Source organism: Oncorhynchus masou, chromosome 8, assembly GCF_036934945.1.
Source record: "Oncorhynchus masou masou isolate Uvic2021 chromosome 8, UVic_Omas_1.1, whole genome shotgun sequence".
NCBI classification, from domain to species: Eukaryota; Metazoa; Chordata; class Actinopteri; order Salmoniformes; family Salmonidae; genus Oncorhynchus; species Oncorhynchus masou.
In genome coordinates, this window is record NC_088219.1 from 37,023,184 (window position 1) to 37,033,157 (window position 9,974).

Sequence of the window (9,974 nt, forward strand, 5' to 3'; positions counted from 1 at the left end):
GCTGGATTAAAACCTCTCTGGGATATGTGGGACGATAGCGTCCCACCTCGCCAACAGCCAGTTAAATTGCAGGGCGCCAAATACAAAAAAAAACAGAAATCCCATAATTAAAGTTCCTCAAACATACAAGTATTTTACACCATTTTAAAGATAAACTTGCTGTAAATCCAGCCACCGTGTCCAATTTCAAAAAGGCTTTACGATGAAAGCACACCAAACGATTATGTTAGGTCAGTACCTAGTCAGAAAAACACAGCCATTTTTCCAGCCAAAGAGAGGAGTCACAAAAAGCAGAAATAGAGATAAAATGAATCACTAACCTTTGATGATCTTCATCAGCTGACACTCATAGGACTTCATGTTACACAATACATGTATGTTGAAGTCAGAAATAGCATTATAAATATTAACTTACCTTTGATGATCTTCTACATAATGCACTCCCAGGAATCCCAGTTCCACAATAAATGTTTGATTTGTTCGATAAAGTCCATCATTTATGTCCAAATACCTCCTTTTTGTTTGCGCGTTTAGCACACAATCCAAACTCACAAGAAATGGGCACGTCCAGGCGAAAGTTCAGACAAAAAGTCATGTTACAGTTCGTAGAAACATGTCAAAAGAAGTATAGAATCAATCTTTAGGATGTTTTTATCATAAAACTTCAATAATATTTCAACCGGAGAATTCCTTTGTCTGTAGAAATGTGAAGGAACACAGCTAACGCTCACGTGAGCGCGCATGATCAGCCCATGGCACTCTGCCAGACCCCTGACTCAATCAGTTCTCATTCCCCCCTCCTTCACAGTAGAAGCCTCAAACAACGTTCTAAAGACTCTTGACATCTAGTGGAAGCCTTAGGAAGTGCAATATGACCCCATAGACACTGTATATCGATAGGCAATGACTTGAAAAACCACAAATCTCAGATTTCCCACTCCCTGGTTGGATTTTTTCTCAGGTTTTTGCCTGCCATATGAGTTCTGTTATACTCACAGACATCATTTCTGTATTTTGAATTTGGCGCTCTGCAATTTCACAGGATGTTGTCGAGGTGGGTCGCTAACGGAACGCCTGCGCCATAAAGGTTAATGGTCCCCAAATCAAACACATCCCTGAGTCGCTCCTCTTTTCAGTTCGCTGCAGCTAGCAACTGGAACGAACTGCAACAAACACACAAACTGGACAGTTTCATCTCAATCATTCATTCAAAGACTCAAAAGACTCCTGGCCCAGGTTATCCAGGAAGGATATTGACCTCATCCCGTCAGTAGAGGATGCCTGGTTGTTCTTTAATAGTGCTTTTCTCACCATCTTAAATAAGCAAGCCCTGTTCAAAAATGTAAAACTAAGAACAGATATAGCCCCTGGTTCACTCCTGACTTGACTGCCCTTGACCAGCACAAAAAGATCCTGTGGAGTACTGCATTAGCATCGAATAGCCCCCGGGATATGCAACTTTTCAGGGAGGTCAGGAACCAATATAGACAGTCAGTTAGGAAAGCAAAGGCTAGCTTTTCAAACAGAAAGTTGTATCCTGTAGCACTAATTCCAAAATGTTTTGGGACACTGTAAAGTCCATGGAGAATAAGAGTACCTCCTTCCAGCTTCCCACTGCACTGAGACTAGGAAACACTGTCAACACCGATAAATCCACGATAATCGAGAATTTCAATAAGCATTTTTCAACGGCCGCCCATACTTTCCACCTGGCTACCCCTACCCCAGCCAACATGCACCCCACGAAGCAACTTGCCCAACCCCCGCCCCCATTCTCCTTCACCCAAATCCAGATAGCTGATGTTCTGAAAGAGCTGCAAAATCTAGACCCCTACGAATCAGCTGGGCTAGACAATCTGGACGCTCTCTTTCTAAAATTATCCGCCGCAATTGTTGCAACCCCTATTACTAGCCTGTTCAAACTTTCTTTCGTATCGTCTGAAATCCCAAAAGATTGAAAAGCTGCCGTGGTCACCCCCCTCTTCAAAGGGAGAGACACTCTAGACCCAAACTTTTAAATACCTATATCCATCCTGCCCTGCCTGTCTAAAGTCTTCAAAAGTCAAGTTAACAAACAGATCACCGACCATTTCAAATCCCACCGTACCTTCTCCACTATGCAATCGGGTTTCTGAGCTGGTCATGGGTGCACCTCAGCCACGCTCAAGGTCCTAAACAACATCATAACCGCCATCGTTAAAAGATAGTACTTTGCAGCCGTCTTCATCGACCTGGCCAAGGCCTTAGACTCTGTCTATCACCGTATTCTTATTGGCAGACTCAATAGCCTTGGTTTCTCAAATGACTGCCTCGCCTGGTTCACCAATTACTGTCAAATCTGAGGGCCTGTCGTCCGGACCTCTGGCAGTCTCTATGGGAGTGCCACAGGGTTCAATTCTCGGGCCGACACTTTTCTCTGTATACACCAACGATGACGCTCTTGCTGCTGGTGATTGCGTAGAGGTGGATCAGAGAGACGACACCATTCTGTATACATCTGGCCCTTCTTTGGACACTGTGTTAACAAACCTCCAAACGAGCTTCAAAGCCATACAACACTCCTTCCGTGGCCTCCAACTGCACTTAAATGCTAGTAAAACTAAATGCATGCTCTTCAACCGATCACTGCCCGCACCAACCCACCCGACTAGCATCTACTCTGGACGGTTCTGACTTAGAATATGTGGACAACTACAAATACCTGGGTGTCTGGTTAGACTGTAAACTCTCCTTCCAGACTCACATTAAGCATCTCCAATCCAAAATTAAATCTAGAATCGTCTTCCTATGTCGCAACAAAGCCTCCTTCACTCATGCTGCCAAACATACCCTCGTAAAACTGACTATCCCACCGATCCTTGACTTTGGCGATGTTATTTACAAAATAGCCTCCAACACTCTACTCAGCAAATTGGATGTAGTCTATCACAGTGCCATCCGTTTTGTCACTAAAGCCCCATATAATACCCACCACTGCAACCTGTATGCTCTCATTGGCTGGCCCTCGCTACATATCCATCGCCAATCCCACTGGCTCCAGATCATCTATAAGTCTTTGCTAGGTAAAGGACCTTATCTTAGCTCACTGGTCACCATAGCAACACCCACCTGTAGCACATGCTCCAGCAGGTATATTTCACTTGTCATCCCCAAAGCCAACACTTCCTTTGCCCTCTGCTGCAAATTACTGGAATGAATTGCAAAAGTCACTGAAGCTGGAGACTCATATCTCCCTCAATAACTATAAGCATCAGTTGTCAGAGCAGCTTACCGATCTCTGCACCTGTACATAACCCATCTGTTAATCGCCCACCCAACTACCTCATCCCCATATTATTTTTTTGCTCTTTTGCACCCCAGTATCTCTACTTGCACATCATCATCTGCACATATATGACTCCAATGTTAATGCTAAATTGTAATTATTTCGCCACTATGGCCTATTTATTGCCTTACCTCCCTAATCTTACTACATTTGTACACACTGTATATAGATTTTTCTATTGTGTTATTGACTATACGTTTGTTTATCCCATGTGTAACTCTGTGTTGTTGTTTTTGTCGCACTGCTTTGCATTAACTTGGCCAGGTCGCAGTTGTAAATGATAACTTGTTCTCAACTAGCCTACCCAGTTAAATAAAGGTGAAAAAATAAATAAATAAAAACACATTTACACTCTTACTGACAGTTGTGGCTGTTTTGTGTGATGTATTGTTGTCTCTACCTTCTTGCCCTTTGTGCTGTTGTCTGTGCCCAATAATGTTTGTACCATGTTTTGTGATGCTACCATGTTGTGTTGCTAACATGTTGTTGTTATGTTGTGTTGCTACCATGCTGTGTTTTCATGTGTTGCTGCCATGCTATCTTAGGTCTCTCTTTATGTAGTGTTGTCTCTCGATGTGATGTGTGTTTTGTCCTATATTTATATTGTATTTGTTTTTTTTGTTTTAATCCCAGGCCCCTGTCCCCGCAGGAGGCCTTTTGCTAGTTAAATAAAGCTTTAAAAAAAGTATTTTTATAGCTTCTACCAAATAGCTGTAGGCTTGGTTTTATCACAAGCACTTACTGCTGGGAAGGCTGCAGTTTGGACAGCAACCCTGGCACTCTAACTGTTAAACTCATTAGTATACTAACAATGGCTGCCAGTCCTGACTTGAATGGGAACTGCCCATCTATGGATCATATATCTATGGTTGTTTGCAGCTGTCAGTTTGCCTTTCACAAATGTATAAAAACAATTGTGAGAAAAACACAGGCCTCCAATTTCGAAAGCAAATGCTTAATGCTGAAAAGAGTGAACTAATCTGTCTGTAGAAGCAAACTATTTTTTTCTCAGCAACTTTCAGCGATTCTGAGCAAACAGCACTTGAGATATTGGCACGAGCGCATCGGGCATTACTGGTGAGTGGCCTATGAATCATTTTCATCATTGGGTGAGTCAGTGTCACTGGAAAGTTTATTTTGTAGCTTAATGTAGCCTACAGTGCATTTGGAAAGTATTCAGAAATCTTGACTTTTTTGTTATGTTTCAGCACTATTCTAAATGTTTTCCCCCACCAATCTACACACAATATCCCATAATATCAAAGCAAAAACATGTTTTTAGAAATTTGTGGAAATGTATAACAAAATTTAAAGCTGAAATATTACATTTACATAAGTATTCAGACCCTGTACTCAGTACTTTGTTGAAGCACCTTCGGCAGCGATTACAGCCTCGAGTCGTCTTGGGTATGACTCTACAAGCTTGGCACACCTATATTTGGGGAGTTTCTCCCATTCTTCTCTGCAGATCCTCTTAAGCTCTGTCAGGTTGGATGGGGAGCATCGCTGCACAGCTATTTTTAGGTCTCTCCTGAGATGTTCGATCGTGTTCAAGTCCGGGCTCTGGCTGGGCCACTCAAGGACATTCAGAGATTTGTCCCGAAGCCACTCCTGCATTGTCTTGGCTGTGTGCTTAGGGTCATTGTGTTGGAAGGTGTACGTTCGCCCCCCCCCCCAGTCAGGTCCTGAGCGCTCTGGAGCAGGTTTTCATCAAGGACCTCTGTACATTTCTCCGTTCATTTTTCCCTCGATCATGACAAGTCTCCCACTCCCTGCTGCTGAAAAACATCACCACAGCATGATACTGCCACCATGCTTCACCATAGGGATGGTGCCAGGTTTCCTCCAGACATGATGATTGGCATTCAGGCCAAAGAGTTCAATCTTGGTTTTATCAGAGCAGTGGATCTTGTTTCCCTTTAGAAAACTTAAACCGGGCTGTCATGTGCCTTTTACTGAGGAGTGGCTTCCGTCTGGCCACTCTACCATAATGTCCTGATTGGTGGAGTGCTGCAGTGATGGTTGTCCTTCTGGAAGGTTCTCACATCTCCACATAGGAACTCTCAAGCTCTGTCAGAGTGACCATCGGGTTCTTGGTCACCTCGCTGACCAAGACACTTCTCCCCTGATTGCTCAGTTTGGCCGGGCGGCCAGCTCTAGGAAGAGTCTTGGTGGTTCCAAACATCTTCCATTTAAGAATAATGGAGGCCACTGTTTTGGGGACCTTCAATGCTGCAGAAATGTTTTGGTACCCTTCCCCAGATCTGTGCCTCGACACAATCCTGCCTCGGCGCTACGGGCAATTCCTTTGACCTCATGGCTTGGTTTTTGCTTTGACATGCACTGTCAACTGTGGGACCTTAGATAGACAGGTGTGTGTCTTTCCAGATCATGTCGAATCAATTGAATTTACCACTGGTGGACTCCAATCAAGTTGCAGAGACATCTCAAGGATGATCAATGGAAACAGGATGCACCTGAGCTCAATGTTAATTCTCATAGCAAAAAAGTCTGAATGCTTATGTAAGTAAGGTATTTCTGTTTTTGCTCAAATTTCAACATTATAGGGTATTGATGAGGAAAAATAGAATTTAAACGATTGTAGAATAAAGGCTGTGACAGAATGTGAAAAAGTCAGAGGGTATTTTCTGAAGGGTCTGTATATAGAGGGGATTCTGGTTGCCTCTTCAGAATGTTGCAATAAATACGAATCCCTCATGCATTCTGTTCATGTCTTATGATAAACTTGGACGAATGAATAAACGTTCAAACATTTAGTTGAATCCTTGCTAAGTTAGTCCCGTGTAGCTCAGTTGGTGGAACATGGCACTTGCAGCGCTAGGTTTTGTCGGTCCAATTCCCAAAGGGGACCATTCTGAAAGTGTATGGACTCAATACTGAAATCACTCTGGATAAGAGTGTCTGCTAAATGACTAAAATGTTCAACATATTGTTAAATTCCATTATAATGTCTGGATTCAGTGTTTTGAAGCCATGGTCTCCACATCACATCATTTATAGGGCCCTATACCATGAAATGTCCATGGTCCCAAAGTGGGCTACGTGAATCATTTGATTGTACAACTATTCAACCCAGCTGAAGTACGGCAACATACAGAGGTTGGGCTGAATGTCTGGAGACAGATAAGAGGACATGTTGAGAGTGGCACTGGATAACAGCTCACTCTTACCATACACTTCTATTTACCTTTCCCCTCTCTCTCTCTCTATATATATATATATATATTATCTCATTATCTCTCTCTCTACTCTTCACCCATCTGTCTCTCTTTCTCTTGCTCCTCCCTGAATGAGGCATCTGATATAGAACAGCAATTACAAATTCGCTCCATTCACAAATGAGTCAGGAGGTCTAACACACACATTCACCGTCTCCCACTGTTACCCCGTTGAGTAAGATTTCCAATGTATTCATTCTGCAAATACACTTGAAACTGAACTCTCACACCATGACATGATTATCATTATCGCGTGTGTGTGTGGCTATATTACCCTATATGTGCAGATATGAACATCCAAAGTTGTCCTCTGAACATAATGGTCCGGTTTCCCAGACAGAGATTAAGCCTCGTCCTGGCCTAACAATGCTCTGACGGAGGATCTCGATTGAAAGTGCTTTTTAGTCGGGGACTAGCTTTAATCTCTGTCCAGGAAACAGGTCCAATAACTTTTTCAATGCCAACGGATCATGTGGCAATAGAACTAATTCAATTCCATTCTATTCGTCAGCCGGTGCCCATTGGTTCCGGGAGTGAGTCACCGGTCAAGCGCGGTGAGTCAACAAAGATTGCACGCATCAGCCAGGTCTCATCAGACGTGACACGAGCGTCATTTACCGCACACCGACACATTTACAGTCACGTCTGTCGGACACAATGTCCCCGCGTTAGCAGTGACCTGTGACTGACTGCTTGTGCTGTGTTCCTCAGAGAGAGACGCGGGTCAAGTCTTACCAACGCGACCCTCTGGTTTGTAAATGTGGTCACCTTTGTGTATATCTTATACATTATTAATGGCGCCTTCATAAACCCTTTATAAGACATTATAAGGCTATAAAGGGTGCATGCCATAGGATATGTGGATTAATGGTTGTAAGTCATTTGAAGCAGTGTAGTTCGTGAAGGGTTCGTTCGTTTAACTGATAAATCAAGAGGAAACCCTCGGATATCCAACTCATTCCAAACAAACCTTTGGCTATTGCAGTTACATAGTTATTCAATAGGCTCCCTACCACATGCAGGGGCTCCTACGTTCCATAGGCAAGTTTTCTTATATAGGCTATGCATTTAAAATCTATATGATATCTACATGCTTGACTAGGTACCCTACACCTACTTAATTTAAACGTAGCATTGTTTTTATCAAAAGAGCAATGATTCTGAAAAATAATGATCCAATGTTTACAGCCCACTGCATGCAACATTGTGTGACTACAGTCTTGATATTTATTGGCATGCATTGGTGTCTCACCTGCGTTTCGGATCCTTGTGCAACTACCCTCGAGGAGGTAGGATAGGAATTAAATGTCCGATTCCTTTGATGCCTTCAAGTTACAACTCCCGAAAAAAAACATCGGTTTTTTCCGAGTTCAAATAGAGTGGCGCGGCGAAGCCACGCGTAATGGACGTTGACTGCGGAGTATGGTGCGGTCTCTCTTTCTACCTTCCAACAAGTTTTAAAACTAAAACTTTCTGTTCGAATACAACAGCATTTAGTTGTTTATCCGTTTCAGTAAACCAGCAAATCTCGAAGCATTTTAGTTGAGTCCAAATGTGCCTATTCCTGCCCGGAGAAAACGTCGGAACTTCGAACGTTTTCTGTATTGTCTTGGAACAATCGGAAAAAATCGCGAAAAAAAAACGTTTGCACAAGCCTGCAACCTAATATTTTGTTGAAATTATATATATATATTTTTTTTTAAGTCAACAACGCAGAGATGTTCTGTATTTTGTGAATAGCATGTGAGGTGAAGTGGCTGGCAACTTCAATTAATATATTTCAGAGCAGCGAATTCTAACTCCCTGCAGGCTGCGTCTGTGACCTCCCCGAAAAACTTCTCACCGCGCAGTGTGTGCGTTGTGTGCGCGTGTTTTGGAGGGTGGGGGGTTACAGATCTGGGAGATTCTGAAGGAGACCTCCCCCTTCCCTGCTTGCCTCTGTCGCCCCACCCTCCGTCTCAATTGCAGGAACTCCAAATTATTTTAGCCTACACTGTGAACCTGTAGGTCTGTCCCAAATTAAACAAAGAGTTCTCTACTGACTTGACTGACCAAAACACGGCATGATTTGGAAATAGACAGTAACCTATGTTTGTTTGTGTTTTGGCAACATTCTCATAGGCATTGATTACTCATCGTTGTTGTCCACTGCATTTTTAACTATGACCTAACAGGGAAATTGCTTTCATATCTTGTTGGGAGGGAGAGCCCTGCTGTGTGAGTTTGTGAGTTGTGGGAGGAAGGGGGCTGACTGGCTAAGCAGTGATGTAACTGGGCCTGGTCTAAGTAGGTTGTACAGTTGATTAAAATAAGGAGAAAGCAATGCAGAGAAAGAAACACACACTTTTATGTTTTGTCTGCGTCCATTTACAGGAAACCTTGGGATGGGATACTGTATGTTGGCTGGCTACAGTAGGATTGGCTGTTTTATAATTAGCTGTAAATGCTATTAGGCTGTGATGAATGGACTGTAAGGGGGGGTAGAGATGTGATACAGACAGTCAACGGGGTCCTTACATTCAGTACATTGTGTGTGTGTGTGTGTGTGTGTGTGTGTGTGTGTGTGTGTGTGTGTGTGTGTGTGTGTGTGTGTGTGTGTGTGTGTGTGTGTGTGTGTGTGTGTGTGTGTGTGTGTGTGTGTGTGTGTGTGTGTGTGTGTGTGTGATGGATGAACTGTGAATGGTGTTACAAGCTGTGCTTCCTAGTGTTGTCAATAATGTCCAAATTTGAACTACTTTCCTAGCATACATTAGAGATCCCAAAGTGGGAAATAACCCAATAACATGTATTTATGGGGTACCTCATACAATCTATTCTATCTATCTGACTGTCTATCAGTCTGTCCGATAGTGTGCAAACTCCACTGAAGACAGGTTAGTATGGTGCTATATAAGGAATACGCGTTGTATGCGCTGTGTAGTGCTATATAAGGAATATGCGCTGTCTACAAATGCTTAATAAAATGCAAGCAAACGAATAAAAGGCCCCTAAATTCAATAAATAAGCCTGCAGTTATATTTGTATACATAGGCTATCTCAGTTGGATGGATTGACACCATACAGTCACAGATCGCTAACCTAGATCACATCGCTAAATGCCACACATGTTGCACTACAAAGCAGAACTCCTCACATTGTTCTGGTTAATCTGCTGTTAATGCAGACACAGAGTCTGCGCCCTGAGTGTGTGACACACACACACACACACACACACACACACACACACACACACACACACACACACACACACACACACACACACACACACACACACACACACACACACACACACACACACACACACACACACACACACACACACACACAGGGCCTGGTCCACACTATGGCTTTTCTAAAAACACCTCATAAACCGAGAGCTTCTTTTCTCCTCTGGTGACTGTGTGTGTGCA

The 9,974-nt window shown here is 43.1% G+C and overlaps 1 protein-coding gene across 1 annotated transcript in view; it reads right to left on the minus strand.

Annotated features, from left to right (window-relative positions):
• Window positions 1-8,433, minus strand: part of fgfr1b (fibroblast growth factor receptor 1b) — a 32,416-nt gene extending 23,983 nt beyond the window's left edge. The window contains exon 1 of the mRNA XM_064972361.1: window positions 7,817-8,433. The gene's annotated coding sequence lies outside the window, so the exon portion shown is untranslated. The remainder of the gene's footprint in view (window positions 1-7,816) is intronic.
• Window positions 8,434-9,974: the final 1,541 nt, after the last annotated feature.